A 22134-nucleotide genomic window follows, 5' to 3' on the forward strand; every position below is an offset into this window, starting at 1 on the left:
TTTTGTCTGACATAGGTATCCTGCTCTCTGTTTCCATTTGCATAGATATCATTTTCTATCCCCTCACTTTCAGCCTGTTGTGTCCTTAAAGTTGCAGTAAGTTGCTGAGGCAACTTATAGTTGGTTCTTGTTTTTCTTATCTATTTAGCCTTTTTATATCTTTGGATTAGAGAATTTAATCCATTTATATTTAAAGTAGTTGTTGATAGTTAAAGACTTACTATTCTAATTTTGTTCATTGTTTTCTTGCTATTTTGTCATTTCTTTGTTTCTTTCTTCTTCTTTTACTGTGTATTTTTGTAATTTGATGACTTTTATGTCACAGTATGCTTTTATTCCATTATGCTTTATGTATCTACTATAGGTTTATGATTTATGGCTATCATAAGGCTTACGTAAAACATCTTACAGTTATAACAGTTTATTTTATGCTTAAAACAACTTAACTTTGATCACATACAAAAAGTCTACACTTTTACTTCCCCTTCTACATTTTATGCTTTTGATGTCACAAATTTCACATTTCTAAATTGTATATTCATTAACAAATTATTGTAACTGTAGGATTTTTAAATAATATTGTCCTTTCGCTTTTTATTTTTTGAGACAAGGTCTCAGTCTTTCTCCTGGGCCGGAGTGCAGTGGCACAATCATAGCTCATTGCAGCCTCAAACTCTTGTGCTCAGCCACCCACCCTTTAACTTTTATACTAGGTTAAAAGCAATTTACATACCACTATTACAGTATTAGAGTATTCTGATTTTGACTACATACATACCTTTGCCAGTGAGTTTTATATTTTCTTATGTATTCATGTTACTAATTGGTATACTTTCAGTTCAGCTTGAAGAACTCCCTTTTAGAGTTTCAGGTCTAGTGGTGATAAACCCTCTGAGATATTATCTGTGAAAGTTTTTATCTCTCCTTCATTTCTGAAGGACATATTTTCTGGGTAAATCATTCATCCTTGACAGGTTTTTGTTGTTGTTGTTTGTTTGTTTTTCTCTTTCAGCACTTTGAATATATCATCCAACTCTCTCGGCCTGCAAGGTTTCTGCTGACAAATCTGACGCTAGCCTGTTGGAGGTTCCCTTGCATGTGACAAGCCTCTTTCCTCTTACTATTTTCAAAATTAATTGTTTTTGTTTTTTGATAGTTTGATTATAATGTGTTCTTTTTACATTTAACCTGTTTAGAAATCTTTACGCTTCATATAACTAAATGTATATATTTCATCCCCAAATTAGAAAAGTTTTATCATCATTTTTTCAGATAAATGTCTGCTTCTTTCTCTTTCTCTTTTCCATCTAGAACTCACATAATATATATTAGTTCTTTTTATGGTATTCCATTATCCTATAGACTATTTTTTTATTTTTCTTTGTTCTTTTTTATTTTTTTTCTCCTCTGACTGGATAATTTTAAGTGACCTGTCTTCAGTTTCACAGATTCTTTTTTTTTTTTTAGCTTGATCAAGCCTGCTGTTTATGCTATTTATCACATTTTTTTATTTTATTCATTGTATTCTTTAGCTCCAGAATTTCTGTTGTTCTTTTTTTATATAATGACATCTCTTTGTTGAACTTACAATTTTGTTCATGTAGTTTCCTTATGTCCTTCAGTTTTTTTATAAAAACTATTATTTTTAAGTCTTTGTTAGGCTATTTGCAGATCTCCATTTCTTTGGGGTCAGCCACTGGTTATCGTGTTCCTTTTGTGATGCCATGTTTCCTTGATTTTTTTCATGTTTCTTTTTTTCTTTTCTTTTCTTTCTTTCTTTCTTTTTTTTTTTTTTTTTTGTTTGTTTGTTTTTTGAGATGGAGTCTCACTCTTGTCACCCAGGCTAGAGTGCAGTGTCATGATCTTGGCTCACTGCAACCTCCACCTCCTGGTTTCAAGAGCTTCTCCTGCCTCAGCCTCCCAAGTAGCTGGGATTATAGGTGCCCACCACCATGCCCAGCTAATTTTTGTAATTTTAGTAGAGACAGGGTTTCACCACATTGGGCAGGCTGGTTTCGAATTCCTGGGATTACAAGTGTGAGCCACTGCACCTGGCCAATTTTTTTCATATTTCTTAAAGTCTTGTATTGCTGTATTCTCATTTAAAGGAGTCATCTCCTCCAGTCTCTACTGACTAGGTTTTAGAAAAGAAACAACTCCATCAGCCAACATGGCTAGGAATTCTTAGGTCCTCTAAGATATTTTCTATGGATGAACATGCTCCACACTTCTCTTTTAGATGGTAGTTCTTAAGATTGTATGCCTTCTCTTGATGCTAAAAAATCATGCCAGGGTCTAAGAGTCTCCTGTTTGTTTTTCCTAAAGAAGTGCCCTGAAATGCTCAATTTTGTATGCATTTTCCAAATCCCACAGAGTCAATCTGGCTGCCTGTATGTGTCCACAAGATATCTGAAAAAGCTGACACTTGCCTTCTGTAGGGGTGCATGCAGGGGGCTGGCCACAGGGGGAAGGCGTGTTTGAGACACATGGAGCATTGGGAGTCTTTGTGGGTCAGTTGGCGGGGTTGGCCAGCTAAACATTCTAAGAGACTGGTGAGCAAGCTTCCTGATGGAGTCTGTGGTACACTGCCCTTGGTTGACTTCTGAGCCCTGGTTGCATTGAAAACCTGCCTCTCTTCTCTATTGCTAACCTCTCTCAATCACTCAGCCATTCCAATCCCCTTAGCATTCTGGGTGGGGCAAGAAATAAATGGATCTTTGGGCACAGTGTCCTGCAGAGCTGAGGAAGCTAGATGCTTACTCACTGCACTCTAACTTTCCTCCCTGGGAATAACTGCCTGCCGAGGGGGTGTTTCTTAGCACTGATCTGTGCAGCCTTGGGACAGGTGATACAGATAAAGTAAAACTGTTTTTCTTATGCTCTTTAATATATCTATTCTTGGAGCTTTTTGCTTTAATAGTGTGCTACACTTCTCCACTGGACTCCTGTACTCCCACAAATGTACTCTTTTTCATGAATGGTGGTCAAAAATCTTTCTATACGAAGATAACTGAGAAAACTTATATTTCACCATTTTGCTGACATTCCTCCATTTAAAGAAGCCAATTTTATCTTCACAACAGTCTTATGAAGTAAGCACCATTATTTTTCTCATTTTCCAGACAAGAAAACTGGTTTAGAAATGGTAAGTTATTTGTTAAATATCAAATACCCAGAAAGAGGTGAAGCTGGAATTAGAACTTATGCATGTGTCACTACAAGCCTTGTGCAGCCTGAGATTCAGCAATAGCCTTGATTCTGGCTATTCAGCCAATCAATAGACTTAGGCTTGATTTCTTTCAGAACAGAATTCTTCCATATGACATGCAGGTAGAGGAGTTCAGCCTATCAATATTTCAAGGTACTTAATGTCCTAGAAATATTCAAATGCTGTTGACACCTTGAAAGGTATTTAAGCATGTTTCAGTGGGGAACTAAAACCTCATAAGAGCATTATTTTCTCATTGCCAACCTCAGTGTTAGCCCTTAACTGCATTTAGCTGTCCAGTGCCAATAGACATAAAAGCCCCAAAAATTTCAGCAGCAGAAACTTCCCTCTTCCCCAGGTGCCTACCCTCAGGTTAATGGCAAACACATTTTTAAACTGGCACTTTCAAGGACTCCTCTTCTTGATTTGCTATTTGAAAAATCAAAATATTGTGAACTTTCAAAGGTTGCTTTTCTGATGGCAAGCACAGAGATTAATGGATTTTTTTTTTTTTACTTTTTTTTGTTGTTGTTTGAGATCTAAAGGATATTTTACATCTCTGAGAAATTCCAAGTTGCCCTCCAAGCTCTTATCTGACATCTAACCAATCTTTAAGTTTGACTAGGCTTATCCAGGATATAACTACAGATTGTTCATTGTCAGAGGAAAGATTTTTGCCCCCAGAAGCATATATGTATGTCTCTCAGAGGATGCTAGAGGATAAATGATCAATGAGAGAGAGCTGTGTGCTCATTCACAAATGCCGGTGCATACTTTTTCTCCAGCTGACTGCCAGATTTCTCTCAAAGTTAAAGAAGAAAGGAAAGTTATAAATTCTCAATTTACTTGGAGCATGGCTAAACAGGGATCAAAAAAATATACTGATAAAATGACACCAAATTCCCAAATATCTGTGATATTCTTGTTTCTGTTCTTGAATTATTATTAATGTTATGCATGTCTTAATTTCCTATGGCATATAAAAGCATAATTGTTTTTATCATGGGGTCATAATTATCCATTGTCACATTGCCTTAGTTTATCCGATTAGCTCTTACCACACCTAGGAGATAATAAAGTAAGAAATGTTAACATGACAAGGAAAATTGTGCTTGCTTATTCTAAGATGAAAGGAAGAAAAGAAATGTTCATTACATTGAATATTTTCCAAGTAGACTCTTGCAGATGGTGCTCAGAATTGGGAGACACTGGAAAGTTAGGTATATTGAAGAGACTAAGGAATATAACACAGGTAAATCCTATAGCACAGTGCTTAACCATGGTAGGTCATGGTAATTAATTGTTTTCTTTTTGACTATATATAGAAAATAGTTGCCAGAGCTAAGCCAGTTTGATCTGACTTGTCCCACTAAAAATAATTGTCAGGAGAGTTCTAAATTATTGGTGATGCCATGTTGCCTCCCTCCCAGGAGGTGTGCAGAACCACTTGGGGCCATATAGTTTCCTCCTAAACTATGTAACCTACAAGGAGATTCCACTGAGGGGTACTTCTTGGACCTTCTAAGCTCCAAAAGGTCAAGGACAAAGTATCTTTTTGCTCACCATTGCATCTTCCACAGCACCTGGCTCATAATAAGTGCTCAAAAATATTTTTTCAATTTAAGAATGTTGAGTATGGACATATCATATTGAACTGAACTGCTGGATCAGATGTCACAGATAAACTATCTGCTTCACCATCATGTGCCTGGGAAATTTATGTTTGGGTTCTGGGACAGTCTCATTCTTCTTCAATTACATGGCAAGAAAGCATACCACTCATTCCTAGTTCTTAGAAGACCAAGAGTTCACTTCAAAAAGGAACTCTCCTTAGTGGTGTTTACTGAGAATTCCACTGACATCACGCTTGATAAGACTCTCTGACAGCACAACTTCAAAAGATTTGATCATAAAATCCTCCAAAATTTGCAGACATTAAGCCCCTGACTCACTCAGGCAGTGGAAATGTAATTTCCACCATCTTGGCTCTTCCTCTTCTCCCTAACCTAGGGAAGGTTTGAGGAGTTGACTGGGAGTAAGTAATTTGAAGCTATTGACAGCATGGAAGAGAGAGGGAACAGAGGCATCTGGTTCTGTTATTTTCTGTCCATGCAGGAATTTTTTTTTTCTTTTTAAATTTATTTATTATTATTATACTTTAAGTTGTAGGGTACATGTGCATAACGTGCAGGTTTGTTACATATGTATACTTGTGCCATGTTGGTGTGCTGCACCCATCAACTCGTCATTTACATCAGGTATAACTCCCAATGCAATCCCTCCCCCCTCCCCCCTCCCCATGATAGGCCCCGGTGTGTGATGTTCCCCTTCCTGAGTCCAAGTGATCTCATTGTTCAGTTCCCACCTATGAGTGAGAACATGCAGTGTTTGGTTTTCTGTTCTTGTGATAGTTTGCTGAGAATGATGGTTTCCAGCTGCATCCATGTCCCTACAAAGGACACAAACTCATCCTTTTTTATGGCTGCATAGTATTCCATGGTGTATATGTGCCACATTTTCTTAATCCAGTCTGTCACTGATGGACATTTGGGTTGATTCCAAGTCTTTGCTATTGTGAATAGTGCTGCAATAAACATACATGTGCATGTGTCTTTATAGCAGCATGATTTATAATCCTTTGGGTATATACCCAGTAATGGGATGGCTGGGTCATATGGTACATCTAGTACTAGATCCTTGAGGAATCGCCATACTGTTTTCCATAATGGTTGAACTAGTTTACAATCCCACCAACAGTGTAAAAGTGTTCCTATTTCTCCACATCCTCTCCAGCACCTGTTGTTTCCTGACTTTTTAATGATCGCCATTCTAACTGGTGTGAGATGGTATCTCATTGTGGTTTTGATTTGCATTTCTCTGATGGCCAGTGATGATGAGCATTTTTTCATGTGTCTGTTGGCTGTATGAATGTCTTCTTTTGAGAAATGTCTGTTCATATCCTTTGCCCACTTTTTGATGGGGTTGTTTGTTTTTTTCTTGTAAATTTGTTTGAGTTCTTTGTAGGTTCTGGATATTAGCCCTTTGTCAGATGAGTAGATTGCAAAAATTTTCTCCCATTCTGTAGGTTGCCTGTTCACTCTGATGGTAGTTTCTTTTGCTGTGCAGAAGCTCTTTAGTTTAATGAGATCCCATTTGTCAATTTTGGCTTTTGCTGCCGTTGCTTTTGGTGTTTTAGACATGAAGTCTTTGCCCATGCCTATGTCCTGAATGGTACTACCTAGGTTTTCCTCTAGGGTTTTTATGGTATTAGGTCTAACATTTAAGTCTCTAATCCATCTTGAATTAATTTTCGTATAAGGAGTAAGGAAAGGATCCAGTTTCAGCTTTCTACTTATGGCTAGCCAATTTTCCCAGCACCATTTATTAAATAGGGAATCCTTTCCCCATTTCTTGTTTCTCTCAGGTTTGTCAAAGATCAGATGGCTGTAGATGTGTGGTATTATTTCTGAGGACTCTGTTCTGTTCCATTGGTCTATATCTCTGTTTTGGTACCAGTACCATGCTGTTTTGGTTACTGTAGCCTTGTAGTATAGTTTGAAGTCAGGTAGCATGATGCCTCCAGCTTTGTTCTTTTGACTTAGGATTGTCTTGGAGATGCGGGCTCTTTTTTGGTTCCATATGAACTTTAAAGCAGTTTTTTCCAATTCTGTGAAGAAACTCATTGGTAGCTTGATGGGGATGGCATTGAATCTATAAATTACCTTGGGCAGTATGGGCATTTTCACGATATTGATTCTTCCTATCCATGAGCATGGTATGTTCTTCCATTTGTTTGTGTCCTCTTTTATTTCACTGAGCAGTGGTTTGTAGTCCTCCTTGAAGAGGTCCTTTACATCCCTTGCAAGTTGGATTCCTAGGTATTTTATTCTCTTTGAAGCAATTGTGAATGGAAGTTCATTCATGATTTGGCTCTCTGTTTGTCTGTTACTGGTGTATAAGAATGCTTGTGATTTTTGCACATTAATTTTGTATCCTGAGACTTTGCTGAAGTTGCTTATCAGCTTAAGGAGATTTTGGGCTGAGACAATGGGGTTTTCTAAATATACAATCATGTCATCTGCAAAGAGGGACAATTTGACTTCTTCTTTTCCTAACTGAATACCCTTTATTTCTTTCTCTTGCCTGATTGCCCTAGCCAGAACTTTCAACATTATGTTGAATAGGAGTGGTGAGAGAGGGCATCCCTGTCTTGTGCCAGTTTTCAAAGAGAATGCTTCCAGTTTTGGGCCATTCAGTATGATATTGGCTGTGGGTTTGTCATAAATAGCTCTTATTATTTTGAGATACGTTCCATCAATACCGAATTTATTGAGAGTTTTTAGCATGAAAGGCTGTTGAATTTTGTCAAAGGCCTTTTCTGCATCTATTGAGATAATCATGTGGTTTTTGTCTTTGGTTCTGTTTATATGTTGGATTACATTTATTGATTTGTGTATGTTGAACAAGCCTTGCATCCCAGGGATGAATCCCACTTGATCATGGTGGATAAGCTTTTTGATGTGCTGCTGGATTCGGTTTGCCAGTATTTTATTGAGGATTTTTGCATCGATATTCATCAGAGATATTGGTCTAAAATTCTCTTTTTTTGTTGTATGTTTGTCAGGCTTTGGTATCAGGATAATGTTAGCCTTATAAAATGAGTTAGGGAGGAGTCCCTCTTTTTCTAGTGATTGGAATAATTTCAGAAGGAATGGTACCAACTCCTCCTTGTACCTCTGATAGAATTCGGCTGTGAATCCGTCTGGTCCTGGACTTTTTTTGGTTGCTGGACTATTAATTATTGCCTCAATTTCAGAGCCTGCTATTGGTCTATTCAGGGATTCAATTTCTTCCTGGTTTAGTCTTTGGAGAGTGTAAGTGTCCAGGAAATTATCCATTTCTTCTAGGTTTTCTAGTTTATTTGCATAGAGGTGTTTATATTATTCTCTGATGGTAGTTTGTATTTCTGTGGGGTCAGTGGTGATATCTCCTTTATCAATTTTTATTGCATCCATTTGATTCTTCTCTCTTTTCTTCTCTACTATTCTTTCTAGCAGTCTATCAATTTTGTTGATCTTTTCAAAAAACCAGCTCCTGGATTCATTGATTTTTTGGAGGGTTTTTTGTGTCCCTATCTCCTTCAGTTCTGCTCTGATCTTAGTTATTTCTTGCCTTCTGCTAGCTTTTGAATGTGTTTGCTCTTGCTTCTTTAGTTCTTTTAATTTTGATGCCAGGGTGTCAATTTTAGATCTTTTCTGCTTTCTCTCGTGGTCATTTAGTGCTATAAATTTCCCTCTACACACTGCTTTAAATGTGTCCCAGAGATTCTGGTATGTTGTATCTTTGTTCTCATTGGTTTCAAAGAACATCTTTATTTCTGCCTTCATTTCATTATGTACCCAGTAGTCATTCAGGAGCAGGTTGTTCAGTTTCCATGTAGTTGAGTGGTTTTGATTGAGTTTCTTAGTCCTGCATTCTAGTTTGATTGCACTGTGGTCTGAGAGACAGTTTGTTATAATTTCTGTTGTTTTACATTTGCTGAGGAGTGCTTTACTTCCAACTATGTGGTCAATTTTGGAATAAGTGCGATGTGGTGCTGAGAAGAATGTGTATTCTGTTGATTTGGAGTGGAGAGTTCTGTAGATGTCTATTAGGTCCACTTGGTGCAGAGTTGAGTTCAATTCCTGGTTCTCCTTGTTGACTTTCTGTCTCATTGATCTGTCTATTTTTATGAGGCAAGATACTTGATAGAGACATAAACAGCAGGAAGAAAAAAGTTGGGTAATGCCTCATGTATTATTACAGTACAGCTGTGCCTTAAGTTTTATTTCCAGAGATTTCAGCATTTCCTAATGTCACACTTCTGGACTATATGTTAGGAAAATTTACAACATTTAGAATTGGGGTCTCCCCAAGGATAGTGCGGAAAAACGCAGAGGATGGAAATGGCAGGGATGACATAGAAGTAGCAATAGTTTCCGAGAAGTGTAGGGACTAATGGTCAACTCAGCAAGAATATAACTGATATGCCTATTATATGCCCATGCCCATGGTATTGGTATGCCAAAATAATCCCATTCATCAAAAATTTATAATCTACTTGGTGGTAGGGTGACAAACATTGAAACCAGTTTTCCTTCAAAACCAGAGTTACATCTTCTCAACTAATTGTGTATGTACGTTTCATGTTGAGAACATGTCCCTAGGGGTCTGTCTGACAGGGCATACACTGTCTCTTCTATCACTTTTGGTATATTACTATATCCCCCAGAGAAAGAGCTATCAGCAGGAAGCATTTAAAATACCTTCATTGAAATATACCCAATAATTTACTTTCTGTGTAACTTCTATTGATCATGAAAACTCTTATGTGATCTGTTTGTTAGGTCTGAGCTTCCTTGGTGATATTGATCAAGTAGATTCCTTTGTGAAAAGCTACATTGATTAGTTTCCTGACAAGCTGTTAAGGCCACTTGCAAAGCTGTCACTGGTGATACTTGCAATTGGAAGAGTGGGGCTCACCCATAATGTCTTTCTGAAGGGAGATTGAATGGAAGATAGATGAATGCAGACAACATTCTCTGTGCTGGGTAACAACTCAATGATTCATCTCCCAGCTCCTTTTTCTATGGGGAGAAAATTAATATCCAGGCAGTGAACAATTCCTATACCAACAATGATTTGCATGTTTGCTGAAACATCCACATGAAACACAGAAGGCTAAGAAGAGACAGGTCAGGTCATTTTTAGCCACCTTGTTCAAGCATACCTTTGGCAAAGCCATGATCCTCTGCTCCTCCTCAGAATGGCAACTGCCCAAAACCCCACAGACAGAGCTTAAAATCTGGATGGAAGACAATAAATACGCTTTGTCATCAGAAATTCAATGTGAACATGGGAAAGGTTAGAACAATAGGCCTCAGTGCTTTTTGACAAAAGAATACCAGATCGCAAGCACAATGGACAGTTGGCAATGCTAATTTCTTTACAACTAAAATTAATTAATAACTTGTGCACCCAAAAGAGAACAAGAAGCTATATTTAAGTGCTGCCATGTTACAAGAGCTAAGCGAGGGTCTCTAGTGTTGAGGGTACCTGGTAACAGAGTCTGACTCTAGCTGGAGCAGCTTCTCCCAAAACATGTGTTTTAGAATTTATTCCCCTGAAGTGGTCTTCAACAGGGTTCCATGATTGACTAGGTTCAAATAACATTTGGAATTCCTATTAGCTTATCTGAGAAATCCCAGATAAAAGAAGTCTCCTTGGCTTACATGGGGTAGATATTGGTTAAGCGAGTTGTCCCTTGGGTCTAACTGATAGAATCATTAACTCAGTCAATGATCATTTCTTTAACTCTGTGTTAAAATAGTTTAGGTTGTTCATCTAAAAAGAATGACTGAGGCCCTAATTCTGTCACCCACTAACAATGTGACCTTGGGCAAGCTAGGTGCTCCCTCTGAGCCCCTGTTTTGAGGATTAAATAAGAGAATATGTGTATAAGTTATTACTCACTTGAAGATAACACATTAACATTGATTATTAATTCTAAAAATGAACTTGTGCTTTCAAAGATGCCTATTTTAATATGTAGAATATTCCTGTTATTAAGGCAATGCCTCTATCTTTAAGAAGGGAGCGATTGTATAAGCTAGGATGCTTAACCAAAGATGGGACAAAGAAACAAAAAACAGATTGCACATCTAAGTAAAAACTGAAAATATTACAGAAAGGGATTATTTTCTTGTTGTTACCCAGCGGACAACAGATACAGCAAAAATGAAGTCAGAGATGACGAGTTAGTGGTTTTGTTTTTATCATGGGCTTGTTGACTGCTGTAATAGAGGAGACCATGGGAACACTTAATCTTCACCCAATAGGCAAGAGGCCTGAAATTTTCTTCTATGGGTCTGTAGAATTTTGTCTGACACCAACCATCTTGAACTCTACCTTCTGTTACACAAGCACCAGAGGCAGAAAGATCAAAAAGCAAACATTACTTCCCAATGGGCCCTCACCTAGGAAAGCAGTAACTTTTTCTTTTTCCTTTTTTTTTCCAAAAAGAAGGTAATCATACAAATCAACAATTTCTATGATAAATTATCACAGAGAGTTGAGACTAGTAGTTAAATTCCAAATTTATAAAAACTATAAAGTAATTTTACAACCCCTATGCATTACATAAACCTACTACTGTCCTGGGTAAGATCTGCTAAAAAGGCACCTCTGTGTCCACTCCGTAGCTGACAAATCTAAGATTAGTAGTTATTTATGCAAGGTCACATAGATGGTACCAGAACACTTAACTCAAACCTGTGTTATGGACCCACCAAGTCTAGTCCTTTTATTAATCTCTAAAAAGTATAGCAATAACTCAAATTCAGAAGGCAGCAGAAAGAAGAGAGGTTAAAAATTTGCCACAAAACTTTTGGGTTAGAGCCATCTTGACCCTCAATGGATTAAGTGACAGGTGAGTCACCGGGGAAATGGGTGCAAGGGAGAATCTATCTCAGCAGAAATAAAGGTAAAGTCACCACAATCCAAGATGAATAGCTCTAGGATTCTCCTCTTCCAATTTGGACCTAAGAGCCTCTCCCTTCCCTGAAGTATCCCAGCTCTCACCCAAATTGACTATGAGCAGAACACTACAACAGACTGTTCTCTGTACATATATGCAACTCCCAAAATATCTGACACCACAGTTTTCAAATAGAGAAATAATAGTTTTACTTGTCTACTTGTTTTATTTTTAAAAATCTTTCTGTCAGATGAAATTTTTTGTCAAGTTATAAAATTAACATGGGTCTACCACAATCTTTAAAACCAGTGAAATAATATAAAACCATGTAAAGAAAATGTTACTCATACTTCTACCCCCAACAAGAGTAACTAATATAGCAGTCTGGTGTCTTTCTACTTAAACTTTTTGTTTTTTTGTTCTGCTTTGTTTTGTTTTGTTTTGTTTTATTGAGGCAGAGTTTCACTCTGTCGCCCAGGCTGGAGTGCAATGGCAGGATCTCAGCTTGTTGCAACTTCCGCTCCTCCGGGTTCAATTGATTCTCCTGCCTCAGTCTCCCGAGTGGCTGGGATTACAGGTGCCCTCCACTGTGCCCAGATAATTTTTGTGGTTTCAGTGGAGATGGGGTTTCACCATGATGGCCAGGCTGGTCTCGAACTCCTGACCTCAAGTAAATCCCAAAGTGCTGGGATTACAGGCATGAGCCACCACTCTCAGCCATATCTTTTTACATTAAAAAAAAAGGATATAAGGGATTTGGAGTTGTTATTGTCATTTGATGCCTTTCTCACATGACAATGCAGTATCAACAGTCCTCTGGGTCAATAGAGAGAGGCTTATCCATTTTAGGAAACATTTAATGTTCCATAAGAGGATTATACCAGACTTTATTCAGTAGCGCCCTTATTAATGTACATCCATGTGTTTTTTTTTTTTTTTGTATTTGCCTTGACAAATAATGTGATAAACATCCTTGTTTATTAAAGTCCAGCTGTTGTTTCATTAGGATAGATTCCTATAAGAGAGATTTCTGCAACAAAAGCTATGGATATATCTTAAATTTAAGATATGTTGCTACATTACCAAAATAAAACCCAGGAGGATTGAAGATTTAAATTTTATACATAAAATAATAAAATCTTAGCAACACAGAAGGGCTACCACCAGCTACTTAAAGCCTCTGATTATAAATCCTAAGTAAATGTGAATCCATATCAAAACAAAGATGAAATTCTATCCTTGAACTAAAATTAGACTTTCAGATGAATTAGGGAGATCAGGGGAGAGAGAGAGAGAGAGAGAAAGAGGAGCCCACAAAAACTCAGGCATTCTACTTTAATTATGATACAGTAGAACACCAAGATGCAGTGAGGTACCATCATTTTGGGTTTCTGGAATGAAGTGCCAAAATTTTACTTAGATTTATTCTCATTCAAATTTTGCTATATTCCTACAAATCAGAAGATCAGGTATGGTGATCTGGGCTGGTGTTCCCAAAAAGTGTCTGAGGAACAGTCAATGGTTTTGTTCAGTTATCTACAAGGACTTTGCTATTCAGAGTAAGATTTCCAAAGTGAGGGAGAAGCTGAGTCGTTCTAACTTATAGAGGAAAGTCTAAAAGCCTGTATGTGGAAAAGAGAAGGGAGAAAAAGGTGACCAAGCAGATAAGGAGAAACTAGAAAAGAATTGAAAAACCAAAAAAAAATGCTGTTTTTGCTGGAGAGTGTGATCAACATGACTTGCTGATTTTTCTACAAAACCTTCAGAATAGTCTACTTTATTTGCTATTCTTTAGAGTCTGACCTGTATTGGTAGAAAGGCAGGAGATGATGGGAGGAATAGGAAGAAGTACTCACTCTGGTCTCAGGGTAGGCAGGAGCTTCCCAAGGGAGACTATCACATTTGGCCAGAGTTTGAAGTGCGGCTCACAAGTTGGATTAAAAATGAAACCACATTCCAATCTTAAACCCCCAAACCTCTCAATCAATCATAGTTTACAAAGCATCTAAAGAAAGGAAATTTTTGACCAACTGATCAAAGCAGCGTTGAGAATGGAACCACTGATTGAATATTGACCTCAGCAGGCACTGTAATTGCATCTTATTGGCAAATCGTTACTAGTTTATCTTAGTGATAGAAAGCACAGATTGAAAGTAGAGAAGCACTTACTTCTCTGGGTCAAGTGAATAATTAGCAGGCAAAAATCTCTCTGGCCTTTTAAAACATGGCAGGGGGGTTGGGTAAGGGTATGATGACTTCCTTGCTGGGAAGATCAGAGGTCAGCTTAGCCAGCCTCCCTATAACTGCGATAACAGTGTCTCCACTATCATCTGAGTCCTCACCTTCTCTTCAAAAATATAATTCTAGTCACACCCTCCACAACAAAACTTCCTTGACATCCCTAACCCTCATCCACCCCCATCTGCCTCTATATGGTTCCAGCGTAGTACAGTGTACTGGGTAGGAGTTCAGGTTCACGCTATGTAAAATATTCCCTTTTAATCTTCACAACCACTCAGTGAAGTGAATATTAATAATATCACCACTCTCACTGCTTCTGTGCTTTTTGGGTAAGATCAAGTGTCGTAATATCACTATCCTAGAGATGAAGAAATTAGTGCATAGAATTGGCTGAAATTAAAAATAAACGTGACAAAAATAAATAGATACAGAAGTTCAAATACACCTTATAACCCCAGTAGGTAAAGATGCACTTTCTGAGAAATATGCAGTAAACTTTGCCATCTGCTTCTTATAGAAATTGGCAAACTTTTTCTATAAAGGGTCAGATAGTAAATATTTTAGGCTTTGCACATCAAATGGTCTCTGTCATAACTAATCAGCTCTGCTGCTGTAGGGCAAAAGCAACCCTAGACAATAACTAAATGAATGGGCATGGCTGCATTCTAATAAAACTTCACTTGCAAAATCAGGTGAGAGGCCAGATGGGACCCATAGCCATAGTTTGCTGACCCTATTCTAGATAATAGACTCCTTCCAGGCTCAGCATTATTTCCAACAGGTATTACAGTAAGTCTCTAGTAAATGCAGTCTGATTCCAGAATGTAAGGTGGTCATGACCTTCAATAGGAATCAAGACCATCTTCTGCTCCTCCCCCAAGCATTAACTATCTCTGCTAGATGATTGTTCAGCCACAGCTCAAACATCTCTAGTAACAGAAAGCTCATGCCTGCACAATTTACTCATTTTCAGTAAGGGACAGATGAAGATTTGGAGCACTTTTGTATTAAGATTTCTGTTTGTTTGATTCATAAAACACTAAATTTATAACTTCCCCAATATTGAAATCTTAATAAAGTGAACACCTTCTGTCCAAGAAGGCACTTGAAATTTTTTTTCTACTAAACAGGCTTGTGCGGGGTATCCTAAAAATATTTGTACCAGTGAACATACGAATGTTCAGACTTTAAAATAAACTCTCACCCAGCTGGAAGGATTAGTAACACTGATTTTATTTGCATTGCTCCAGTGAAAAAGCATGTATGAAATACATATGCATGCATATGGCAGGTATGCCTACTCAGACATTTTTTTCTATCGTTTCCTTAGAAGAAGGAAGGAGCACATCTGACAACTTTTGCTGAAACTCAAGTTCTAGATCAGCTCTTAGAAATGTTACTAGTGTGAAAGGCTATATGATGAATATATTTTTATTTGGTCACATATAATAACGATGATTTGCATTTATATATTGCTTTGTAAACTTTTAAGTAACTTTAATTTGTATTATTTTTATATATCCTCCTTGTATAAAACAGATATGGTAAGCAATTTTATCCCCACTTCATAGATCAGGAAACAGAAACCCAAAAGGGTGTTTTTGCCCAAGGACACAAGATAAGTAAAGGGTAGTACTGTAAATAAAACACGTCACCTGATCTCTAACTACTAGCCATTCCTATTAGACAAAACTCTCTCTCTCCTGACAATATAGATTAAACATGATGAATGCTGCTGGAGTTCTGATAATACAGGCTTGGGTTCTAATCAAGGCTGGAAAGAACATAAAGTCTCTCAAGCTAGCTCAGATGAAAGATGGAATGTATGTAAAAGAAACATTTGGGCCAGGTGCGGTGACTCACGCCTGTAATCCCAGCACTTTGGGAGGCCGAGGCGGGCAGATCACGAGGTCGGGAGATCGAGACCATCCTGGCTAACACAGTGAAACCCCGTCTCTACTAAAAACACAAAATATTAGCCCGGGCCTGGTGGCGGACGCCTGTAGTCCCAGCTACTTGGGAGGCTGAGGCAGGAGAATGGCATAAACCCGGGAGGCAGAGCGTGCAGTGAGCCGAGATCGCACCACTGCATTCCAGCCTGGGTGTCAGAGTGAGACTCCATCTCAAAAAAATAAAAATAAAAAAATAAAAAAGAAAAAAAGAGAACCATTTGGAGCACAAAAGCCATAGGGGCATGCAGGTTTTATAGAAATGAAAATTCTCAGTAACAGAAGAATCTCCCTCCATCTCTCAGGGTGGCCTCTCCCATTTCTGCTTCTTGGCCTCCTCTATCTCTCACCCACCAGCCACTTCTTAAAAATGGCTTGACCTGGCCACCAGCCACTGACCTGAATCTACAGGCTCTTCTGCCCAGGCTCTCCTTCTACGACAATTGCCTCTAATTATCCTATGGGACAGAGAACCTGGACTTTGGTCACATCTTTCATGGTGAAGGGTTGAGCATGAGGTTTATCCTGCATGTCCTTACAGAGGCTGTGGGCAGGTTCAGCAAATTGACCTTCTTCATGGGGTTTTTGAAAAAAGTAAATGAAATGTTCCAAGTAAGGCACTTACAACAAGAATAACAATAGCCTGAGACACAGCAAAAGGCCAATAAATAATAGTTACTCCAGTCAAGTTCCACCAAATATTTATTTTACTTACATGAATTCAACCATGGGAATCTTGCACTGGAATGGAGGTGTCCAGGGAACACAGAGGCAGACTATAACAAAGATGGAAGAGACTTGTTAATCACTCCAAGAAAACAGCTGGTAGTAGCCAAACCCCTTTTAAAATTCACTCCTCCCACCCCCTCCCCTGACCTCAATAGGAATAACTGAAAGTAATTAAGAGTGGATGGTGAAATGGAAAGGATATTTAGGGTATGTGTGCCTATAAAAGTTGGGTTAACGGCCACCAGATGTGAAGCTCTCTGCTTCTTCCACCTCCTCTTGATTTCTCCATACCTGTGTTGACCCATCCTTATTGGATATCAAAGAAAGAGCTCTAACCTTTAACCACTTCCTAGTGTCTGGCACACATTTAAAATACGTGTATATTCAATGAAAAACAATAAAAGGAATGAATGGACGAACAAAACGGAAGTCCAGGGCTCTCTGCCATCATTGTATAGGATGCCTGCAGGAAGCTTTCAGTCATTCTGTCTCTAGAAAACCTGAAAGTATGAGGGAGTTGACACCCCACAAGACCATCCTTATCCAATGAGGCACAGAAGCTGGTGGGAAGATAAACCTCCCCTCTGAGGTGCATTCCTCATGGCTCCTCTGTGAATCTCTAAGGGATCCACTCCAGTTGTTCACAATAGTGAACAGCTTGATAATCACCTTTACTTAACTTTTCCTCCTTTCCTTCCACTCCAACAATGCCCCACTCTTGTTCTTTGAGAACACTTCTCAAAATAAACCAACTGCATGGAAACAGCTGTGCCACGCTCTGTTTTTGTTTGTTTGATTGAGGCTTTTTTATGGGGGGCACTGTCGGGGGTAAGGGGATGGGATATATAACACACTTATGAAATTATGCTTGAATTTTCTCCTCTCAGTATATACTCTCCCTGGGTATTTCATTCTCTCCTGTGGATTTACCACCACCTACTTTCCGTTGGTTTCCAAATCTATAGCTGTAGCCAAGACCGCCTTGCTGAGTCTTAGACAAGTCAACTAGGTTTTACACAAGAAATTTGACTTCAATATGTGTAAAAGTGAATGTTCCAACTCACCACCTACCGTTTTCCTTCTGCTATATTACACATTTCTATCCAAGGTATCATCATAAAGCTTATTATTTGGATTAAAAAATGCATACATGCTTGAATTTTCATTCTCCCCTGTATTGACTGTACTGTTCCAGTAGTGAGCTCAGGCTGGAGAGAGAAAATGAGCTGCAATTGCAATAGACCAGTCTAAGGTTCCAGTACTAGCAAGAGAGAACACAGGCATATTTGACATAGATTTGGGGGATAAATGTGCCTGCAAATGGGTAGAACAAAGAAAACTAAGAGAGTACTTACATGGATTTTTTCCTACTCACATAGCAAGATCATGGTTGAGATAGGCTGGAATCCCGGATTGCTGACTACTCTCTGGTCCAATATTCTTTTCACTATACAATTCTGTTTTGTCCTGAATTTTTTAAAGTTTTTTTTCCTGGAACTTTTAGAAGAAGCTCAAGGTAGCTAGGGAGCTACCCTTTTGGAGTAGCAATTATTTCAAAGTACAATCCAGTTAAAACCCGTTAGATTGAAAAAAAAGCTGGTCAAGGAAGCAGAGAGCAGGACCCATCAAATCTGTAGAATGGAGCTATGAACTAAACTGTTTACAGCCCCTCATGAAAACCAACTGTAATTCTTGCCCTTGAGCTCCAAAAGACGCCCTCATATCCTACCAATACTGTTTATTTCCTTTCTTTGCAATCAAAGCTGAAAATCAAAAAGGCCTCTTAAATCCTGACCTATTATATTTCAAAATCCCATAGTTTCTTTATATGACATTCAAATTGAAAGTTTTGTAAGGTGCTAATTACAGCTAGACATTTATTATTTTGTTTGTGTGATTTTATCTAACTTGTGGCCTGTAAAATTATCCTACATATGGATAGCAAACGGCAAATATTAATCTTTAAGTGCATATAACAATAATGAATATATAATAGACACCTCCTACGTAATAAATATGTTGAAATGTATAAGGTGTACAGCTCATATGAATTCTAACAACTCTTCAATTATTTCATGGAAATCTTCATAATGAGAGAGTTAAATTATTTGAGTTGAGACTTTTTTCCAATTGGACTATTTATCTTTTTTAGAATAGGGTACACATCTTCCAACCCCTCTAATGTTCATAAAAATCATCCAATAACATATTGGGATACATTATTTCTTATAACACCTTTGGACAACTTTCAACTTGGGCTGTTTTAGCTAAAATGCAGCTTAAGTTATTTTAATAGAGAAGGGTAACTTGCCATTGGAGCAGTTAACTGTTACTCAATTTGTCATAATTTGGATAATTGGGAAAGTCTTTAGCATATTTTAAAGGAAAAGAACATTTTAAACAAATTAGTAGCAAAACTAACATATAAATATGCTAACTGCAAGGAACTACTACCTATTAGGTGAGTTATTAAAATATGATTGCATGTGCTATCCCCAAGTTAGCACTTACAGAATTTGATAACATTAATATTCTATATTTAAAGTACTATGCTTAGCACTTTGCAATTTATAACATGATATAATATTATAGTGATATTAATAGAAGTTAAAATGTGTTTAATGCTAAGTGCTTTACATGATACGTCATTAGATCCTCAAAACCACTTCATGAAGTATGTTTATGATTATCTGTAAATTATAAATGAGGAAACTACAGCTAAGAGAAGGTGAGAAACTTACTCACATCTGCCAATTACAAATGTATAAACCCTTTAACTTAACAATCCCACTTCTGGGATATTTTCCTACTGATACTTACAAACATGTAAAATTACTTATGTATAAGACCATTTACCTCCATGCTGTTTGTAATAGAGGAGACTGGAAACAGTATTGTGTTCATAAATAGGTTAAATAAATTATAATATATGCATTTAGCTATATCATACAACTGGGAAAAATAAAAACAATAAAGGGGCCTTCCATGTGCACATAGAGAATGGTCTTCAGGATACATTTTTAAGTAAAAAAAGAAAAGTGCAATATGATGTATATAATGTATAAAATGTATACACCTTTTATGTAAAATATGAATTTCTATTTTTTGTCTTCAATTTCATAACTCTGGAATATACGTAAGAAACTAAGAACAGTGGGTACCTATGGGTGCATGTCACAGAGAGGAGGTGATGGGGGAACCAGGCAGATATATGATAAAGTTAAGACAAAGATGTGTCACTGTTTGAAATTTTATAATAAATTTATTGGTTTTTAACACATATGAGTGTATTACCTGGCAAAATTTGCATGAAAAAGGAAAGGAAATAAGAAATGAAGTGGGGTAAGATAGGCAGGGTAAGCAGGAGAGAAATTCCCCAAAATGACACAGCCAGCAAGGACCACAGCCAGGTTTCAAACCCTGCAAGTCACCCTAAAGCCCTGCTTTCAAGTACTGTCAAATAGTGACTCTGAGTTCTCACAATAACTCCATGAGATAGCATAAAAGAAAAAACAACCTGAAAAAAAGGTGTTCTCAAGATTACACAAACATTAAAACTGCAAGTTCTGTATTATTCCTACTGCACCACAGCCACAATAATGAACCTGACAATTATACTGTAAAAATGCTATAAAATTTTGACTTGGTACTAATTCCAACTCACTTTCCCTTCAGTATGTTTATTTCTCAAGTTTAATTGTAGAAGACCAAAAATAAGCTAGGGGTTTTTCTAAGGAAGTATTGAAACAGACAGTCTGTATATTAGTTTCCTGTTGCTGCTGTAACAAATACCCCAACCTCAGTGGCTAAAGCAACACCAATCTATTATCTTACACTTCTGAAGCCCAACACAGATCTCAACAGGCTGAAATCAAGGTGTCAGCAGGGATGCATTCCTTCCTGGAATCTTTCGAAGAGGCTCTAAAGGGTTCTCAAGAAATCCCTTTCTTGTCTTTTTCATTTTCTAGAGTCTGCTCACGTTGCTTGGATCATGGCCCCTTCTTCCATCTGCATTGCCAGCAAGGGCAGGTCAAGTCATTCTCACATCATTCTGACCTGTTTCTATCTTCATATCTCTTTCTCTGATTCTCTCTTCTGCCTCCCTTTTCCATTTTTAAGCCCTTGTGATGACATTGAGCACTTCTAGTTAATTCAGGATAATTGCCTTATCCAAAGTCAGCTGATTAACAACCTTAATTCCCCTTTGCCATGTAAGATAACATATTCACAGGTTGCAGGGATTAGGACATGGGCATCTTGGGACCATGAGTCTGCCTGCTACAGCCCCTTATGCAACTTGAAGGAGAGAAACATGTCTGCATTGAGCAGTGTATTTTATGGGATGTTAGTGGATAAAACTTAAAAGTAACAGCATGTTCCCTTGTCAAATATGTTTGGGGAAACTGGTTTAAACCAAAACCAGGTTGCTGTACTATAGGACTGCAAAATTGTTGATATGTTAATGTGCATGGTGAATCGCCAAGAGTTTATTTTCTGAAAATATTTGATGTGGAATTCCCCTTAATAAATTTCCAAATATTGGCCCTTTCTAAAAATTTTAGAATAAAATGTTAAACATATAATTTTTTTCTTTTAATACATGGCTGTATTTTCTTTGCTAAAATTGTATTAGATGTTTGCATTTTCATTTTTAAGTAAGGCTAGGTTGTGGCTTTCTTTTGGGGTGTAATTTCCATTTGGTTTTGGTATTTTGTTCAAAGGAATTTGGGATCTTTGGCTTCTTGAAAATATTCTTGCATTATCTGGATAATTTAGGTGTTAGCTGCCCTTAACACCTAAATTCAAAAAGAGTGCCCTTTAAAACCATTCAGCCAAGGTATCATTTTTAAATTTTTATTCATTAATTTTATATATATATATATATATAAAACAACATCTAATTTATATATATTAAAATTAATAGACTTCATTTTTAGAGTAATTTTAGGTTTAGAGAAAATTGAAGAGACAGTACATTGAGTTCCCATAGGCCCCTTCACTCCCCACTTCACTCCCCTATACAATTTTCCCTATTATTAATATCTTGCATTACTGTGGCATATTTGTTTCAACTGATGAGCCAATATTGATACATCATCACTAACTAAAGTTTGTAGTTCATTCTTGGTGGTGTATATTCTACTGCTTTTGTCAAATGTATTAATGACATGTACCCACCATTATAGTATCATACAGAATAGTTTCACTGCCCTAAAAATCCAGGGCTCCACCTGTTCATTCTCCCCTCCCCTCCCCTCCCTCTGCACAAGCCCGTGGCAAATGCTGATATTTTGACTGTCCTCATAGTTTTGCCTTTTCCAGGTTGTCACGTAATTGTAATCATACAGTACATAGCCTTTTCAGATTGGCTTATTTCACTTAACAATATGTACTAATGTTCCTGCACATTTTTAGTAGCTTGGTAGCTTATTTCGTCTTATTGCAAAGTAATATTGCATTGTATGGGCTTGCCTTCATTTGTTTATTATTTT

At 37.5% G+C, this 22134-nt stretch overlaps 1 long non-coding RNA gene across 1 annotated transcript in view; it reads right to left on the minus strand.

The window, feature by feature from the left end:
- The window catches only part of LINC02911 (long intergenic non-protein coding RNA 2911), a 67614-nt gene that overhangs the window by 19476 nt on the left and 26004 nt on the right, over nt 1–22134 (minus strand). The window contains exon 2 of the long non-coding RNA XR_013411745.1: nt 16629–16689. This is a non-coding gene — a long non-coding RNA (long intergenic non-protein coding RNA 2911). The remainder of the gene's footprint in view (nt 1–16628; nt 16690–22134) is intronic.

Source organism: Macaca mulatta, chromosome 20 (genome assembly GCF_049350105.2).
Source record: "Macaca mulatta isolate MMU2019108-1 chromosome 20, T2T-MMU8v2.0, whole genome shotgun sequence".
NCBI classification, from domain to species: domain Eukaryota; kingdom Metazoa; phylum Chordata; class Mammalia; order Primates; family Cercopithecidae; genus Macaca; species Macaca mulatta.